The sequence below is a fragment of the Camelus bactrianus genome, chromosome 15, assembly GCF_048773025.1.
Source record: "Camelus bactrianus isolate YW-2024 breed Bactrian camel chromosome 15, ASM4877302v1, whole genome shotgun sequence".
NCBI lineage: Eukaryota > Metazoa > Chordata > Mammalia > Artiodactyla > Camelidae > Camelus > Camelus bactrianus.
The window spans coordinates 37,789,842-37,810,616 of NC_133553.1; the positions used below are offsets into that span (position 1 = coordinate 37,789,842).

Here is a 20,775-nt window from a genome sequence, read left to right on the forward strand (position 1 = left end):
AAGACACTATTAGTCTCCTAGAAGAAAACATAGGCAAAACATTCTGTGCATAAATTTTAGCAATGTTTTCCTAGGGCAGTCTACCCATGCAATAGAAATAAAACACCACTTTCCTTATGATCAGCAGTTCCACTCCTGGTCATATATCCAGAGGAAACTCTAATTCAAAAAGATACATGCACCCCAGTGTTCATAGCAGCAATATTTACAATAGCTAAGACATGGAAACAATGTAAATGCCAGTCAACAGAGGACTGGATAAAGAAGTTGTAGTATATTTACACAATGGAATACTACTCCGCCATAAAAAAGAATAAAATAGTGCCATTTGCAGCAACATGTATGGACCTGGAGATTGTCATACTAAGTCAATTAAATCAGAAAAAGAAAGAAAAATACCATATCATATCACTTAGATGCGGAATCTAAAAGAAATGAGACAAATGAACTTATTTATGAAACAGAAACAGACTCACAGACATGGATAACAAAATTCTGGTTACCAAGGGGAAAAGGAGAGGTAGAGAGAGAAATTGAGAGTTTGGGACTTGCAGATTACTAACTACTATATATAAAATAAATCAACAGGAAGGTCCTACTATATAGCACAGGGAACTATATTCGATACCTTATAATAGCCTATAATGAAAAAGAATATAAAAAGGAATATATATATAAAAAAACTGAATCATTGTTCTCTATACTAGAAATTAACACAACATTGCAAGCCGACTATACGTCAATAAAAAATCTGATTTCTTCTTCATAGTCAGAATCACTCACCCCAGCCATAACAGCATTTTCTTTCTTTGTCTGCTGCTTCACTGGCATGAAGAGACCAAGGTATCCAGAGATGCTTCTCAAATCCCAGTTCAGTGGAATCACTGCTACATTTCTACGCCTTGATTCCATATATTGTAAAACCTATGGAGAGACACAGAGAAAAAAAAAGATCCAATTGTAATTTCAACAGATGAGTATCACAATGTGTAAACTGAAAAATCCATGCATAAGATTAATAGCAGAGTAGATATTGCAAAAGAAAAGGTTAGTAAAATTGAATACACAGCAATAGAACATACATAACATAAAATACCTAAAAAAATTAAATTAAATGAATATATTATCAGTGACCTGTGAAAAACTTCATCTAATATATACATATACACATATACGTATATGTAAACAGTCCATAAAACAGATGAGCAAGAAAACATTTTTTGAAGAAATAATGGTAGAGAAATTTTCAAATTTTCTGAAAAATATCAAAACCACAGATCCAAGAAATTCAGTGACCTCCAAGTGTGAGAAACACAAAGGAAACTGTAGTAATGAGTCAGAAAAGGAATAAGCAAAGGTAAAATATTTTATTTTTCTTATTCTGAATTAATCTAAAAAAGAACTGAGTGTTTAAGGAAATAATATAACAAAGTACTGAGTATTTAGAGTATATGTAAAAGTGAAATAAATTACAACAATGTCACAGGGATGAGAGGGAGAAACATGAGATATTTTGTCCTAAGTTGACTGTACTATACATGAGCAGTATGGTACTATTTTAAATAGATTTAGATTATTTGACAATCTATTTTGCACAGTCTTTAGGTACCACTATTTTAAGTATAAATGATAGCTTAATAGATTAGATAAAATTGAAGCATAAGAATTCTCAATTAAAATAGAGAAGTTCAAAAAAGGGGGATATTAATCAATGAACAAATGTAACAAATAGAAAAGAGCAAGGTTATAATCCAAATATATTAAAATCACTTTATAAGTAAATAGTTTAAACACATAGTTAAAAGGGAGAGATTAACAGAGTGGATTAAAAACACATCTAAGTTCTATCTGCATAAAGTTGATGATAAATTTTTTAAAGCAGATTAACTGTAAAGAGATGCAATAAGATATAAAATGCTAACATTAATCAAAAGAAATTTGGAATAGTTATAATTTCACATAAAGCCAACGTCTGGCCAAAGAATAGTATCAGGGATGAGAGGGGACATTTTACAATGATAAAGGGGCCACTTCTCCAAAAAATGCTAAACATGTATGTACCTACCAACTGTTTTAACTTTATTACATTGGGTAAAGTATGATGAGGTCAGACATAGATCAAGAGAGGGAAAATGAGAAAAGTTTTACAGTTTGTTACATTTACAGTTCCCCGAGAAGAACACAGTACAACATGCAGGGCCACTCAGGTTTCTGTAGAAGAAGAGGGCAAGTCAGGAGAAGCAGAAGGAATGAAACGAGTAATCTGATTAATTTCAGCAAGCTCTAGGGCATGGGGCAGTCCCTGGCTGTCTTACTGCCCTGGGGCAATCAGGGCAGGTGCACAGTGACCTAGAGTGTGAAAATCAGATGGCCAATAAAAGGGAGGTGGTTGAGAATGTGGACTTAGTTGGATGTTCAAGGAGAGGGAGTGACTGGTCTCTAGCTCAAGCCTCAAAACTGGGTCAAGACAATATTTTTTTTAATGTGTGTGTGTGTGTGTTTATGTGTATAAATATATATAAAACACCAACAGAGTGTCAAAATACCTAAGACAAAAACTGATGCAAATTAAATAAAAATAGACAAATCCACATATATAGTTGGGACTTCCAATACCCCATCTCAGTAGTTGATGGGTCAAGGAGGCAGAAAATTAGTAAAAATATAGATGACCTGAACAGCACTATCCGTCAGCTTGACCTAATTGACATTTATAGAGCACTCTGAGTAACTGTAAAATACATATTCTTCTCATGCTCACACACAAAATTCACCTAGATGGATCATGTTCTGGGCCATAAAACATACCTTAACAAATTTAAAGAATAGAAATCATAGAAAATAAATTTAAAAGCATATAACAGAATTAAAATTAAATCACAGAAAGATAGCTGAAAAATTCCCAACTATTTGGTATAAATAATCCATGGATAAAACTAAGATGACACAAGAGACAATAAGATTTATTTATAACTAAATGAAATTGAAATTGTAACATCAAAATTTGAGGAATGCTGCTTACTCAGTGCTTAGAGAGGTAAATTTATAGCAGTAAATGTATACATTAGAAAAGGGGAATGATATAAAATCAATAACCTAAGTTTCCACCTTAAGACACTGGAAGATAGAAGGAAGATTATAAAAAATAAATGCAGAAATCAATGAAATTGAAAATAGGGAAAAACATGGAGAAAATCTGTAAAACAAAAACCTTGTTTTTTAAAAATAAAAATCAAGAAACCTCTACCCAGGATAATCCCCCCCCCCCCAAAAAAAAAAAAAAAGAGATGACACAATTATCAGTATGAGAAATAAAACAGTAGTCACCACTGATCCCACAGAAATTAAGAAGCTAATAAGAGAATGCTATGCACAACTATATGTCTATATATTTGATAACTTTGATATCATGGGCCAATTTACTGAAACAGACTAAGTATCAAAACACATCCAAGGAAGAATAGATAAACTGAACACTGTAGTAACTATTAAAGATGTTTAATTAGTATTTAAATGCATTCCAAAAATAATAATAAAACACTATGCCCCAGATAGTTTTACTGGTGAATTTTACCAAATATTTAAGGAAGAAATATCATTTCTACATTATTTCTTTCAAAACAACAGAAGTGATGGGAACACTTCCAAACTCATTTTATGAGGCCTGCATTACTTTTAATAGAAAAACTAGAAAGAGAAAGTACAAGAAAACTACAAGCCAATGTTGCTTATATAGACACAAATCTCACTAACAAAACATCAGTTAATAAATCTTTCAATATATAAAAGAGATAATACATTATCAAGTGTGGCTTATACAAGGAATGTGAGTTTTATTCAGCATTCCTAAATCAATCTTTTTATCATTACAAGGAAAACAGCAAGAGCTTCTAGGGGTTTACATGGTTTAGGGGACAAAAAGTAAAGACAAGAGTCTGTTGAAGAAGAATGTCCCTAAGAAAGGCCCAGGATCTCATTTGGAACTCCTACAGGACTACCTTCTAGGAGAAACTGTAAGCTGGAAATATACTAGATCCCCTATCCCTATCAATTCAATCTCTGTATGAATATAATGTTACCATACTCTAGCTGCCTGTCAGAACAAAATCCATACCAGAGAAAGATAATATTGTCCAAAGGCTTACATTTTCACTTCAGTTTCTCATGCACAAAGTTTGACAGTTTGGTAAATCAAGTATCTCTGCTCAAAAAAAGAAAGTATTGAGGAGAGATGATAGCAGGCAGATGGCTAGTGACAGACAGTTAGAATCACTAGACGGCATCCCTCACAGTCTGCTTAGTGAGGAAACTAGAACTTAAAATGGTGCTCACTCCACAGCACATCTTTTTGTTTTCTTTGTCACGTTGCTCTCCACAATTCTCGCCATGGAGCAGGAGACAGACAAATAGATGAACATAACTCATGGCCATGGCCGTAGTGACCGACGTAGGTGTAAGTGAGGAGAGAGACGCACTTTACTTTAGATACAGGAAAGACTTCAGTGAATTGAGAGTTTGCTTTCTTTAATTCTGCAATTTCCCTGAAAGCTGGCATTCCAGCAGCTTCATATATCATAGAATGTTATAGGTTGAATTGTGACCCCCCCCCCCAAACAAATGTTGCAGTTCTACACCACACCATAATCAATTAGAGTGGTTCCTAATCCAATATGACTGGTGTCCTTATTAAACAGAGGCAACTGTCAAATGACAACAGAGGAAGAGACGAAAATGATGCAGTTGCAAGTCAAGGAAAGCCAAGGGTGATGGCCACCAGAAGCTGGGAAGAGGCAAGGAAGGGTTATATCCAGAGTCTCAGAGAGAGAATGGCCCTGCTGCCACCATCTTAGGCTTCTAGCCTCCAGAACTATGAAAGAATAAATTTCTATTGTTTTAAGCCACCTTGCTTGTGGTCATTTGTTACTACAGCCTAGGAAACTAATACATAGACTGACCAGAGACACTAAGCCTCTGAGACAATTCTATAATGTGGCAGAGGAGCAAAATAATGACCAGAATTCTGCATGGATAGAACCAACCAGAGAAGTCAGTACAATAGTCTGGCTACCCCAAATTCTGTTAGATATCAAGCTTAATTCATTAGTTCTCAAGAAGGTGTCACTGACTGCCTTCAGGAAGAAGAGAAAGCTGACTCCTGGACACAAATCATCTATCCAGCAGACAGGAGTACCTGTGAGATGGGATTGTGGCAGAGGAGTCTGTCAAGGTACAGAGTGTTTTCCAACAACACAGAATTCCCATGGGGGAATAAACTGGTGGAAAAAATCCAGGAAGGCAAGCTCCTTTTCAGTATTTAGGTGACAAGCAAATATTGCCCATTTTCCATGTGTGGCATAAATGATTCATTTCTTTTTACAAAGAAGAAAAAAGCTATGCCTTCCCTACCTTATGTATCTGTTATATAGAAAATCTGAAGTTGCTAAGTGTGTCCCAGCAACCCAAATGATATGCAGGCATCACAAATGTCTGCTTTTTTTTTTCTCTTAGCACACACCAAGGGCAGTGCCCTTAGTGTCTAGCACAGTGCCTGACACATAGCATCTGCTGGGTGAATGTTCACTGGCTTAATGGGAACTTCTGCCAACCGTAACACTCAGCTACTGTACACACACAACAAAAATCCAGGAGAACAACCTATTGATTTATTTACCCTTACTTTGCCATTTTAAATTAAACCCAGTGCACTCACAGAGAAACTGCTCTGACTGTAGCTATCTGGTATGTGATTCAGATTAATTGCCTCTGCAGTCATTCATGAATTTTGGCACTGTTTGTATTTTGGTAAGCAAAACTAGGGAAATTTATTTTTGGCAGTCTGCATCAATCTTTATTTGGACAACTAAATGAACCACTATAAAATAACCTCACTGTCAAAATGGTCGATGTGATTTGGTAACACAGAGTCGGTGATTGCCTGGCCTTATACATCCTTTGGGTTTTCTGCTGTTGAGACCATCACCTGCATCTTTTGACTGCATGTATTTGGGGAACTGAGCCAGTTCCCATTTCATTGCATAAGGCTGATCTGATCGTGCAGAAACCATACCAGTCAGCACTTTTTAGATAATGAAACAATTTGCAAGGTTCTGAATGATAGATAGCAATGAGGAAATACGTTGTACTGTGCTTTCAAGGTAAAATTTCAGCAGTAATTTTGTTTATATGAGGGCCACATATACCTCTTTGCCCTAAATGGTCTTGGTTTACACCAGATGCCTTGCTGTAATGATTAATAGCATTCACGTTTGATTCCTAAATTACTCCTATTTAATGATAAATTATATGGTCACACTTCTGTGTAATACCTTCTTTGGAGTTTCATAAGTGAATAGACTCCAGCAGCCTGAAAGGAATTAGATACAAATATTTACAGCCTTCTGGAAGTGACAAGACAGAAAAGATGCAGCATATATAACACAGGTTTAGGTAAGGGAACAATGGGTCAAGGATAGTTGATGGAAGAACAAACATAATATATCCAGGCAGAAAGAGTAAATGAGAGATCATAACTTAGGAAAGAATAAAAAAGTGTCACGGTACCAGAAGGGCTAGCAGAGTTCAAAAATGACATCAACAAAATTTGGGGCAACAATTATATAAGCTATTGTTTAATGGGCATCTACTATGTGCCAGATATGCCCCCCAAATATATGTAATGCCCAAATTTATATACATATATTTATATATTTAATATAAATAATTTATATATACTTACTATCAGTCTCGGCAATAGACTTCGTAAGTTCACATTTTATAGATAAAAACGGAGACTCAGAGAGTTTAAATGATCTGTTGAGTCAGTTATATGATGAGACCAGTTATAAAACTGGACCTACCTGGCTTTTGAAACCCTATACTCTAAATATGCACTTTATGACCTCTCTTTAGACTCTATGATCAATGACTTCTGACTCCAGGGCCTTATACTTTGTTTTGCATAGACTGGGAAAATCTCACAGGATTTTGTGAAAAGACAGAGAGAGAAAAACAAGTAAGAAATGCAGGTAATAAATCATTTTCCCAAAGTGTTAGTGGGACAAGACTAGAACCAAATACAAGATATTTTAATCTAGTAATTATACCCCTACCTAGTGATAGCTCAGCAATAAAAGATAAAGAAAATGAAGATTTTCTAAATATGTATTTTTAATCATGGTTTCAGAATTATGCTGAAATTTACATACAGCAGTGGAGTCCTTGTCAACAATTTATTTATTAAGGTTCTACTGGGGAATTCTTTGTACTTGTCAGCTTTATATTTATTTTTAAGTATTACTTGAAAGAAATTTTAAAATTACATTTGTGATTAATATTTTTCAATAGGCAAGATAAAAATGTAAATCTTTTCATGGTCATTGATTCCTTGGCCAATCTCAATGGTCTTCAAGTCTCACTGCAAACTGTCTTTAAAGTTATCTCCAGTTTTTCTAGGACTCATTTGGGATCTATCTTAACTTAGTTTCTAGTTGATTTAGTGAATCTCACTTACTCTGTTAAATCCGTATGTCCCTTCTCAGTAGCCCAGAAATCACCTGCCACCAGTATCTCTACTTCAACATTCCCTATAGATAAAACAGAATTTTGTCATGAGAGGAAAGATTGTGAAAGGAATACACGGCTCTAGAACACTTTTGAGGATCAAAGTGGTTCCCGACGGAGATAATGACACCTTTAGTTACCAAGCAAGCATAACTGATTGAAAGTTTTTACCATCGTCAGAGTATGCACATGATCACAGGATTTACTAGAATGAAAAGCCCTTTCCTCTAGAGATTTAGACCCTATAGTATCCATAATTCTCAGCTACCTGGAGGTACCACTGACTGCTTCAAAAACACCTCTAATATCTTTCCATGTGACAGAACTTTCCCCTATTTTTCCCTTCTTCACATCATTCCCGTTGTGTATTCAACAAATCTTGTCATGTCTATCTCACTCAATGAACACCATCATCCCTGCTTTCCAGAAGCACTGCAACAGTCTTATCATCAGTCTACTTGCTTCTGTTTTCTCTTAGGCCAGCACATTTCTTCTATAGGGGTCAAATAGTAAATTTTTTCAGTTTTGCAGGCCATCGATTCCCTATCACAGCTACTCGAATCTGCTGTAGTAGCAGGAAAGAATCACAGTCAACGCATAAATGAATAGGAGTGGCTGTGTTCCAGTAAAACTTTATTTACAAAAACAGGAAGCAGCCAGGGAGTCATAGTCTGAAGACCCACAGGTTGTATTCAGTTATGTGTTTTAGAAAAAAAAAAAACAGTAAGCAAACACAACATTCATGGAGTAGAACAAAGTCTCATATTTGGTACCTATTGCTCTGTGTAGCCCTTTGAGTCTTATTCCTAACTTATCTTTCCTGGCTCATCTTCCTGGTACTTGCACCCATTCACAATATTCATGTAGTATCAGGCATGTAATAGATACTTTATAATATAATTAATCCAAAAGTCAATCAGGCATCCTGCAAATGTACACGAGCACCTACCATGCACGAGCATTGTTCGAGGCTTTGGAAACACAGCAATAAGCAAAACAAAACTTCTGGTCTCAGGTAGCTTATATTTTAGTAGGAAGGAAACATGAAACAAGCAAGGAAATAAATATATAGTATATCAGGTAGTACTAAAAACTCAGGTAATAAAAGAGTGAAGAATCCTCTTTTGTATCAGATTAAGAACATTTTCACGTATGAGGTAACATATGAGCATACCTGAATGAAGTGGGAAATTAATTCAACACTCTATAATACGTGTTGAATAAAGGAATGAATTATAAGCACAGGTGCATTTAAGTGTCTCACAGTTTTCTGCATGCATTTGACTCTTTTCCCATGTTTCTGCTTCCCCCATATTGAAATAATAGTCACAGCTAATGATGTGGGGGTGGGTCTTCAATGTACTTGACCGATATGATTTACTCTGATAAGTTACAGCAAATCAACATGGCCATGGGGAGTTATTTTCACTAGTAGAAGTGCAGCCTCCCTCCCTCGTGTTGTAAAAGAAGTATCAGAATATGTGGAGCCATAATAAAATTTAACCCTTCCCTCCTCAAGTGATCCCAGTATGCTTTACTGATTAGACCTTGAGCTCCCTAAAATGAGCCTAATTAATTCTTCAGTTCTGTTCTGAGAGCATTTTTATAAGCTGCTATTATAACACTTGGTACATTGTTTTAAACTTAATTGCTTATACATATATCTCATCTATAGCACAGGAGCTCTTCCAAAGCAAAGCCATCTTAATCATTCAGGAGATTTATCAGGATGCTTGGCACAGAGTTCCCATTAAGTAAATGTTTGTCAAATTAAATGGATGATTTGTCAGTTCCAGATTTTCTCTACACCTGCCGTAACACTGAACACAGAAATACAGCGGAGAAAGTTCTTTTAGCTTTCATCCAAGGACCTCTTGAAATACAACATTTAGTTGAGGAACATTTAAAAATCATCCCTTTTGTGTTTTCACTAAATTAAGAGTCTTAATAAAATAAATCTCACATTGAATTAGCACACAATAATTTACTGGTTTATTTTGATACTTGGAATTTTGAAATATAGTATTGTCAGGCTTTGGCCCCTGAACAAGCTTCCCAATGCTCTGATTTTTTTTAAAAGAGAATGCACTGCCTGCCATTTCTTTCTGCTCTACTAATAGGGTCTTAATCAGAGAGATCAGTTGAGCACACCCTTCATTGTATTTAGTTCTGCATGTAATATATCTGGCAGATTGATGATAGGAACAAAGGGAAACTATATTAAAGAAAAAACTTGGCTGAATTTTTTTCTTTGCCATTATATGACTTCTGGAAATATTTTTTAGATGCCTGAGGTTCAGATTCAGGCTAGCATAAAGAAAGTTCTCTTACCCAACAGATGCACAGATGTACTTTCTAATAGATAAATATTCTCTTCTCACATTTTACTAAAAGCCACTCATTTTGAGTATGCTTTTCTGCATACTTCTTTGATGCCACGCTACCTAAATAATGGGGGATTAAAAACATTTTGAAGAATATATTCATATCTCTCTGAGACAGTAAAATCATGAGCAATTGTATTGTTTTTCTATTGCTCATGATGTGTAATTGACCCTTTAGAACTAAAATGACAAAAAAGCATTAAATTCTTATATTAGTAAGAAATATATCTTTTCTCTTGGTGTCAAAGGAGTCAAATATTGAAGGCTCAAAGCAACAGCCATTCACCTGGGAAAGTTTTGGCTACCTGTTCCTAGATGATTCACTGTGCAACAACAGCTTTAAATTTAAATCTGGACTTCTGACCAATATGTTATATTGAACAGAATGGAAAACACTTTCTGGGTCTAAATCATAGAAAATGCTGAATCATAACACATTTAAAATATTTAAAATGTATCTCTAAGCCCAAAGGAAGGGAAATGCCTAAGTATCCTAAAAACAAAACAAAGCCACAACACCAAAAAGCACCTCATAATCATTTTGTTAACCAGGAATCAAAAGTGAGCAACTGATAAGGTACCATAACCAGATATATAACTTGTAAGTTGAAGTGGAAACAGATACAAAAGAAGAGTAAAGGACAATGTACATTACTTAGCAAGAATATGGATCCCAGTCTGAGGCTGGATTTCAGGAAATGATGACCTCATTATATAAATGCTACTCTACATCTGAGTTATGGAAGTAAGGAGAAATGAAGTCATGAATAATTGATATCCTGAAACTAAAGTACAGTTTCGAGGATCAACTTTGTGCAAAGCATATAGTACAGAAACTTTAAGTCTGGAACTCTCATATACAATCTATTTCAGAATGAGCAAGCCCAGAAGGACAGAGACAGAGGTAACCAGGAAATACTGCTCTGGAAGACATCCACACACACCACCCACGTGGGACTCCTGAGATGTAACTTTATGGAATTTAAACTCTCTGACCACAAATATGTGTAACCAGAGGACATATGAGAAAGTTCAATGCTAAAGTAGACAACCATAAATTGAATAACTGGGAGGATTTATGATTGGGAATTAGAGTAATCTGAGAGTAATCTGAGTAATTTATGATTGGGAATTAGAGTAATCTGAGAGGGACTTCAAAGTAAACATTTGATATGGTGATTCCTAGTTAACAAAGAACTAAAGGGGTTAGTAATAGCTTTAAAATATAAAGGGCAAATTATGTAGAAAGATCAGGCAATTCTGTAAATCAACAAAGAAGAAATCTTAAGAGGATTACTCATTATATGACATCAGATGTGTTACTTAAACCTCTCTCCCTCGGTTTCCCCATCTGCAATATAGGATATCAGGGAGTTGATGTGGGACTTAATACAGTTAAAGCACTTAGTGCAACATAGTCAGTCATTACGTATTAGTACTTCTTGCCCTTAGAGATGATGGCGTATCTGTAAAATATGAAGAGGTTAAAAAAGTAGCAATTTAAAAAGTCCTTGTTTGTTTATATTAAAACATTCTAATAGAAAGTTGGAAATCAGAAAACCAGTAAGGTTGAAGGTCAATATAATAATATTGCATATAAGTAGAGCAAATTTCAGAGAAATTAAAACAAATAGGCTTAGAATTGAAAAACACAAGAGAAAGTTTAAGATACACAGGATTAATTTCACAAATGCTGGGGATATTCCTAAGTACAGAGATAAAAAATGAGAAGACTTAATAAAGAAATATTATTTTTTCTGATTTAAAAAATTATACTCAGTTTTAAAGATGATTAATAAATGTACAACTAAACAGCAGATTATCAAGAATTTTCAAAATTGCATGAAAAAAAGAGGGCACTTACAAAGGAACAGATACTAAACTTTTCATCTGCAACACTGCATATGAGAGACAATGGGAAAATGTCTTCACTTGATGAAATCAAAATATTAATAAATATATTTTTAAAACCAGAATGTCGATCTAAACGATGTAAAATCTAGTTTTAAGTTAATCTAAGCAGTGCCTCATCAGCATGGAAATACGGCTAGTCACCTCTGTGGAATTTATTTGGTCCTGGACTGCATATCTAACTAGGCATTGAGGGTTAAAAGGTTTTGATGTGGTCATTGGAGGTAAGGGTATCAGAATATGCCCTAAAATGGAACATTCTTGGACATCAGTGTTTGATGAGCTCCATTTTTCTGAGAGCTAAGTTCAAAATCAGAGACAGTAAACAAGTGTTCCCATCACTGAGTACAAAATAACAACGATATTAAATAGTATGAAGGGAAAAGATGAACTGCTATTAATATGTAGGACAGGGAAGCCTGTAGCCTAGGAGTCAAAGAAGGTCAGAGACTGAGAATGTGCAGCTGTTAATTATGTGGGATTAAATGTGAAAGAGATTTAGAGTTCTGTATAAGATGAATCCCAAATAAAGAAAGGGATACTTCCATTATTTACCTAAAATATGTTATAATAAAATTATGCATAATAAATTAATGCCAAAATTAACTTAATTCACCTGTAATATAGGCTAACTCAGTACTATGTATTCCCATGTTGGCATTTTAACCTTTATATATTGATTTCAAAACGTGGCTTTATATACTTGAAATAATGACTTTTATCATCATTATTATTATTATTATTATTATTATTATTATTATTATTATTATTATTATTATTATTATTATTATTATTATTATTTAGTTAAGAATGAAGATTCTTTCCTTCATAAAATAAGGCTGGTAGAAAAGATTTTATGAAAATTCTCTTTGAACATAATAAGCTATCTTATTCTTGTTCCCTAACTTCTCATCTCAGATTAGCTATCAAAACATCTAAGCAATATGATACCAATTTCTTCCCCCCAGTGATTTCAGCATCTTAATCTTGATATTATTTGAATAAAGTTGTCCCCAGGTTTTCATTATTCAATTAATGGTGAGAAGATAGGTTATTTCCCTTTTCTTTTAAGCCAGAAAGTCTCTTCCATAGGGTAGTAATTAAAGATTTCTTGACAAAAGTTAATGGAGAAGAAAAACACTACAATTGTTTCACCACTATTTTATTCTAATGTGAGCTTTCCATCTTACAATTCAAGTAATCTAATAAGCACAAAAAAATAACCATTTGAACAAATTGCATTCGGGTTAAGCATAAGGCTTAGAGTATGTTAAAATCATTTTTCTTTAGGGGTTCTTTAGGAGGTTAATTTTTCTTCAGGGTTCTAGGGGTTTTAATGTATTGAGAAGTCATTTTTATGTTTTTTTGGTTTGTTTATTTTCTTTTTGGATGCTAGAGATTTTTTTCAATCAAAAAAAAAAAAGATAAGAATAATACACACAAAAAATGGAATTTGGTTGGGGAAGGCTCTTACTAAGTGTACCTGTAGCGTTACACTAGACTTCACACTCTACAGGTTGCACTATAGCTATACAATAATTGCAGTCTGTGAGCATTCAGAACCAAGCATCACCTGTGTTCCAAGATAAAGGCAGGACTAAGCATGATAGATATGGTAAAGACCTATCACACTTCGGAAAGGTTCTTACCTTCATACACCCAATCCAATTTCACAATATATTTCAGTAGGCAATGAATTAAATATAAGCCAGTTATGAATGTGTACAAAAGAGAATAGTCACACTTCTTTTCTTATTTTAGAAACTGATTTCATTAAAATGTCATCATAGATGGATCCAAAGAATCCTCGAGGACAGGGGAGAGTTGGGGAGTAGGTAACAACATGCTCTGAGGATACATCATCTTGGAAACTCCTGAGACAAACTCCTTTTCTACCACTGATTTTTCTTTATGCATTTACACAGAGTGTAGAGTGTACATAACTAGCTAGCATAAATTAGAAGGGATACTTTTCTGCTTTGATGGAGAATTGTGTGGACTTCAATGATGCTCACCAAATTTCTTCCTCATCTGAAAGGGAAGTCTAGCCCAATATTTTTAATACCAATAAGCGCAATCTCAAGAAACAACCAGTTAATTTTTCCCAGTCATTCACCCACAAATCATGTAAGCAAATATGGAGGAATGAATTAAAATGTTGGAAGGTGGAGACTGCTCTCAGGTGAACAGTGTTCAACTGAGTCCATGCAACTCTGGTTTTATGAAATGAGTGGGATATGATGGAGGAAATCAGAGAATTGCCACCTGGTCAATCTCTCATAAGTGTAAGTAGATAGAGTCACACGAAGGTGAATTTGAGAACTCTCAGGGAGCAATTTTAAGGAGAATTTTTAAAGGTGATTTAAAAAATTGTCTACATACTTCTGGAGCTATCAATTTTACCTACCAATTTCAGACCACACTATCTTAGCCAGCATCCCTAAGTCATACTAAATTTGTTGCCAGAAAGCTGAGAATCAATGATATCTCCCACCTCTGGTGGATTTATAGGAATTTACAGCATGTATCTGGTGCTTTAATCTCATGTTCCACCTCCATTGTATGTTGCTACAGCTACTTTATTACATCATATTAAAGTGAAATTTGTATTTATATAAGATGCCTTAAGTCTTTTCTGAAAAAGTTATTTAAAATCCTAGTATGACATAAAGTCTTAAAAATCCTCACAGTGAAATTTATTTGAAAGTACTTGTATTACATAAGATATATTTAAGCTGATTTAAAGCAATGTCTATGTTTTCTTCACCATAGTATACTGAATACCTAACAGACTGCCTGACACATGGCACACGTTTAATTAATTATTCTTTTTGCTCAATTATTGACCTGCCACTAGGTACAACATACTATGCTGAGAATACTTTGATTTTAAAAAATACACTATAAATATAATAATATGCTCAGTGTGGTGGCCATGATTTTAAAAGGAACAAGGAATATCTGAGCAAAAAAATCCATTTATTTTTTTCTTTTGTCCTACTCAATTTTCAGGTGTTCATTTTTAAGTATGTTTGAAATACCAACCATTTTTCTATCAAACCTTTCCTCAAAAATACTTTATAATTTAAATACAATCCACTTGAATTTATGTATTTCTTTACTTTTAGGTCCAACTCTTTTGAATTATCTACTAGAATATTCTTAAGGCAATTAAAGGGATCCATGCAACAGGATTTAAGCCAACAAATCAGTCAGCAGTTTTTGGTCACCTCATAAAGCAGTTAAGTATTACATCCAGTCCATGTATTTGATATTTCACATGCCTTCATAATAGAGCTATCAATTTTCTGATTTGCAAGCCAGTTGACAGAGTTAATACCCCAAAGGGCTATTGCAGTGTTAAGCTCCTAAAATTGTTTTAGACTCACTCATAAATTAGACTATAGCCCAATCATGTACGACTTTATCCTTGTGCTCCTTGGAAAAGCATGAGCTCAGTGTTCTAGAAACAACACTCTTTAGAAGAATAGCCTGTTGGATCTATTTATCTTTTTTTTTTAAACTTTTGATGCTGACTAAATATTGAGGTTCCCCATAACATGCTGTAAGTTACACAAGCAACAGTAAGATACTGCTTGAAATATTATTTTTGAAATTGGTGCTTTAATATTAGCAGAGCCTAACACAGTTCAGGACACATATGAAGTATTCACAAAATGGGAGTAGAAGGCTGAGTAACTGATCTGTCCATGGTCATTTGCACTGCTTGGTTAGAGTAAGGTCTATCTTTGCAAATAGGCCTAAAGTTCCTTATACTGTGAGTAAGCCATGTAAAGATTTTGACCAAAAATTATCCCTCCTAAGGAAAAAGAATCCCTGAAAAATGTAAAGTATGATGAAGTACTTTTTTTTTTTTTAATCTTCATGTTCTACTCATAAGCTTGTGTTATGCAGTATATTTTTTGTGGTTTGCTAAAAATCAGCTCTGTGTCTGACAGGAAGTTTGTTCCTGAATTAGCATGTCTAAGTTAAGCAAGCAAGGTTACTGATGTGATAGAAAAAATAAAGGAACACTTAAATTGTACATCACTGTTTCCTACATTTGAAAACATCCTGTCCCAGAGTAATTTTAATAGGACTCCTAAGGAAATGTTTCTTAAAAAAGTTTGAGATGAAGAAGAATATGAAAATACACATACCTCTATCCATCTACACACATATGCACACACATAATTACAGCAGAAAGAACGGCACAGCCTGGTCCAGCTCACTTCTCCTCCCCTCCCCTGCCTCCATGTCCAACTGGAATAGCCGACTCTAAGCTGTTCACATGCTGCATCCTAATTAGCAAACCCTAAAGATAGCTGTTAGCTCTCAATCCACTTGAGAAATCTTCAGTTTGGTTTTACTGATTGGTCCCCACTACCACCCACACACTTTCTTCTGGAAGAGCTCCCTCTTGATGTGTTTCTCTAACACTGTGGTCTTTCCAACTCATCCCCTTGTATCTTACCAGGAAATTTTCTTCCCGTGAGAGTCTAGTCCTGGCTCCATATTGATTTCCCTTAGAAGTAGATCTTCCTCTTCTTTCTCTTCAACTCAACTCACTTCTCACTGCTCCACTTTTCCATCTGCTTTTCTCTCCTCTTCTAAGCTACTTCCTCTGGAAGCTTTCCATTCACTGACACCAACAGTTTTGACTGCTACCTACTAGAGTCTTAGAGACTCCAATAAACAGCACCCTTCCTCTCTTGATGAATTCTAATCATGTAGAGAAAACTGAGACTTAGATGAGTGGAAATAAAAACATCATATTTATATTCTTGAAAAGGCCAATGTCTTTAAGTGTGACATAGATTTGGAAATGTGGACTGTCAAATAGTGAAACCCAATAAAACAGGAGCTACTCACACATTCATTGGCAGCAGTGGACCACTGTGGCCTGCTCTGTGGAAATATTTTTTCCCAAAGCATATCACATGACAATGAACATTCAAGAGTAAATGCTTTCTGTGGATAGGATGACCCCCAAGATAAAGGAGAATGAAAGATGCTGAGTTTCACGTATCCAGTTTGTCTTTTCAAATAATCAGATATAAATGAGAAGATGAGTTGATGGAAGGGTATTCCAGAAGAGATATCCTTCCACTGAGAGGAAAAAACCCTTTCCCCACCCTAAATTCAACGAACACTCTTAAATCTATATATTCAATGTCATTCTATATTCCGAGATGCAGTCCTATGTATTCCACAGACTGAAGGATATTTTTACTCAACACTCTAACAGAACCTTTAAATGCAGTATGTTAAAAGTTGAACTTACTATAATCTACCATCAGCCTGCTTTCTTGTACCCCCATCACAAGGAATGAAATAAGTCAGTCAGTTTTCCACAGACAGAAAATAATAGTCCTTTTCTTCATTTTCCATAAGTACCTTGCCAATAAAGTCTGTCATGTCTTTTTCCCATCTCTTGATCTGAACCAGTTTCTTCAATACTTTCTATCTTGGCTTATTCAAGTTGTCTTAATTTCTTATCTATACACACTAAGGGCATCTAAAAATGGTCTCTATCTCTGTCTAGCTATTCTAAAAAGCTTTCTGTGAAATGTACTCAAAACTGATATTTTCAAAACAAAAATATAAATATAATACTATTATGGTGGGTTGATAATGACAGCTTCCATTTACTCTGTACTTACTTTTTGTCAGACACAATCTAATATAGATTGTTACTGATCACACACACACACACACACACAATGATGTAGGTAAGAGCATTATTCCTGCTTTAAAGGTGAACAAGTTGTTATTTGCCCAGGGTCACACCCTAAGTAGCAGAAACAGAAATCTGACTCCAGAGACTGTACTTAACTGTTAGGCCATGCTGCCTTATTTCAGAAGAACAACTGAGTAATCACTTTCTTGAATGAAGTTTTTAGGTGCCTCCCCTTTGCCCTTAAAAATAATATCGAAACACTCCTTGGCCCTAAAGACCTTGTGATCTTACTAATACTGTCCATCCCTCCTACCGTCTCTTCCCACTAAATGTCTCACAGTGCACTTTCAGTATGGCGCCATGTTAATACTGCTACCATGGTTTCACTCATGCTGTTCTCTCTACTTTGAAAATCCTTATAAGGCTTCTCTGATTGAATAACATAAGGGGTTCCTGAAATTCTCCATAGTTAACCCTAACTTCCTCCCCTCTAACCAGTGAGAAATGATTTATCTTATTTTCAGATGCTATGATATGAATGTACCACATTTAGTAATGGATTGGGTCACTGTTGATTTTGGAAGATGTTTGGAGATAATGCCTACCTGCTACCACCCTACTCCCATCTCGAGCATGCTCTCTTACTCTTTGGTGCTCTCTTCTTTTGTTTTCTCCCTATACCTTGTGACTGGTGTAGTAAGATCTTAGCAGCCTAACACACCTAAGACCATCCTCTGTCCTCTTCACTTCCTGCTTTGCTTAAGTTTGCTTCCATGTATTTCCATCACTGGTCTCCAAAAGTGATACGAGAATTATACTAAATTCAGAGAACCAGAATTTAAATTTTGGCTTTGCAATTTATTAATCAAAAATAGGCATACCTCAGAGATACTGCAGGTTTGGTTCCAGACTGCCCCAGTAAAGCAGATATTGCAATAAAGCAAGTTACACAATGTTCTTGGTTTCCCAGGGCATGTAAAAGTTATGTTTATATTATACTATAGTTTATTAAGTGTACAATAATAGCATTATGTCTAAAAAACAATGTATATACCTTAGATAAAAATACTTTACTGGTAAAAAAAAATGCTAAACATCATCTGAGCCTTCAGTAAGTCATAGTAGTAACATCAAAGATCACAGATCACAGATCACCATAGCAAATATAAAAATAAAGAGAAAGTTTGAAATATTGCAAGAATTACCAAAATATGACACAGGGACACAAAGTGAGCACAGACTGTTGGAAAATGGTGCTGATAGACTTGCTCAACTCAGATTTGCAGCAAACATTCAATTTGTAAAAAATAAAATACCTGTGAAGCGCAATAATGTAAAGCACAATAAAATGAGCTATGCCTACAGATGTGCACACCATCTAGTTTCCAGACCTTCAGTTTTCTCACTGCAGAATGTTCACAGAAATAATTCTACCCTACATTATTATTTTGAAAATTCACTGAGATAGTATATTTAAAAGCAAACAGCACATTGCCTGGCCTATGAAAGGAACATGATTTATGCAAATTGCAAGCAAACATGTAAAATACACACATATGCATACAGTATTGTGTATAAAATGATTCAAAATGATTTTGTGAATTGCTGAAATAATTAAGAAATTATCAGTCAAGATCAATTTGGGGATCTATTCCATCATGTTTGTTCTCAAAATACTGGAAATCTAATTGTAGTAATGCCCTTTATGTGATGGAGTAATACTGTAAATGACTTTGACTAGAACAGTGATACTTCATAAGTGGTAACATAATTCTTAATAATCTTTCTCAAAAAAATGGTTTGCTGTCTTATCATTTCGTTTCCGGAGGCAGTTACATTTGAAGAGAAGAAGAAAGAAACAGAATTTGTATTCAGGCCAGCCTTTCTCATACACGGCACTATCTGCATTTGGGGCCAGATAACTTTTTGTTGTGGGGGTTAACTTTGCGTTGTAGGATATTTAGTAGCTTCCGTAGGCTCTGCTAGGGGATTACGGTACCAGCTGACTCTCCTAGTTGCAGTAATGACAACCTAAAATGTCTCCAGACATTGCCAAATATCCAGTTGATAGCCACTGATTTAGATCAATCCAAGATAACTAACAGGTGCCCCTCATAAAGGAATTTGGGGGCATTCTTGATAAATGTCAAAGCGCTGCCGACTTGGAGGTCAAGTTACTAGTGTGGTGACTACGTCATTGTTAACATGCTCTGGAAGACTTTGGCTGTTTTCTATTTCCTTTCTTATTATATAACCGCATGATGGCAATATGCTGTCATGCCCTAATCAACTTCATATCTATGTATGCTGTGCTGAGTAAGCTGTTCCTAAACTTAAAGGGATAATGTGAAAGGGATAGAGATGCCTTCTTTATCTTAGGTAAGTAAAACATATTAGCTCTTAAAAGATCCATGGGTGGGACACCTCCATCCAGTCAGTGGAATTTTCACAAGGCCACTCATGGCAAAACATCATTTAAAAATGAATAAAACATATGCAACTAAAAGACAAAGACCTTTTCAAATAAGCACTGGCACTTTCTCTTTTTTCTTTTTCTTTTTTTTTGGGGAAACTGTCACATGAATTCAGCACAGAGCACAGAGCAGGATAAGTTTTAATAATTAATCACACCCAGGTAGGCACTGTATTGGCAAACTTTATTGACACATAAATCCCAGTTCTCATAGCTATTTTTTGGGAAAAAGCTGCTTTAGAATAAAACCATTCAATGTTTTCCCATGAAAGTAGTGCACACATGTGTGCAAACCTACATGTCTGTAAACATTCCCTCTCTCCTCCTCCCTCCCTCTTCCTTGACTCTGATTTCTCTTTAATTTCTCACTTGACTGTAATTATTCTTGTGGTTGCCTGAAAGACTAACACAATTGTGGACTACATCGATAGAAATATAAAGTCTGGTCTATAGGGGAGGGTATATCTACTGCTTGGTGTCAGTCAGCACACAGCTGTGTTGAGGAATTCTTAAAAGAGTAATAATAATAATGAATCTCAGAATTATAATGACCTCTTCCCTTAGTGCCAAATTTGCTTTTTAAAATGTCTGTCTTTCTATTCTTCAGGATTAGCAGTATTTCAGCTCCCTTTCTTACTTCTTTAGGTAATGTTAAACCTCCAACTTTCATTATTATCTACTAAATTGAACCATCCTGTTATGAACTTTATTTCACTATTTTCTCAGATTTTTTAAATCTTTCTCTTAATTATTATATAGGATTTGTA

General features: G+C 35.0%; 1 long non-coding RNA gene across 1 annotated transcript in view; it reads right to left on the bottom strand.

Moving 5' to 3' along the window:
- Positions 1 to 779: 779 nt before the first annotated feature.
- The window catches only part of LOC141579843 (uncharacterized), a 148,787-nt gene continuing 128,791 nt past the window's right edge, over positions 780 to 20,775 (bottom strand). The window contains exon 2 of the long non-coding RNA XR_012511860.1: positions 780 to 924. This is a non-coding gene — a long non-coding RNA (uncharacterized LOC141579843). The remainder of the gene's footprint in view (positions 925 to 20,775) is intronic.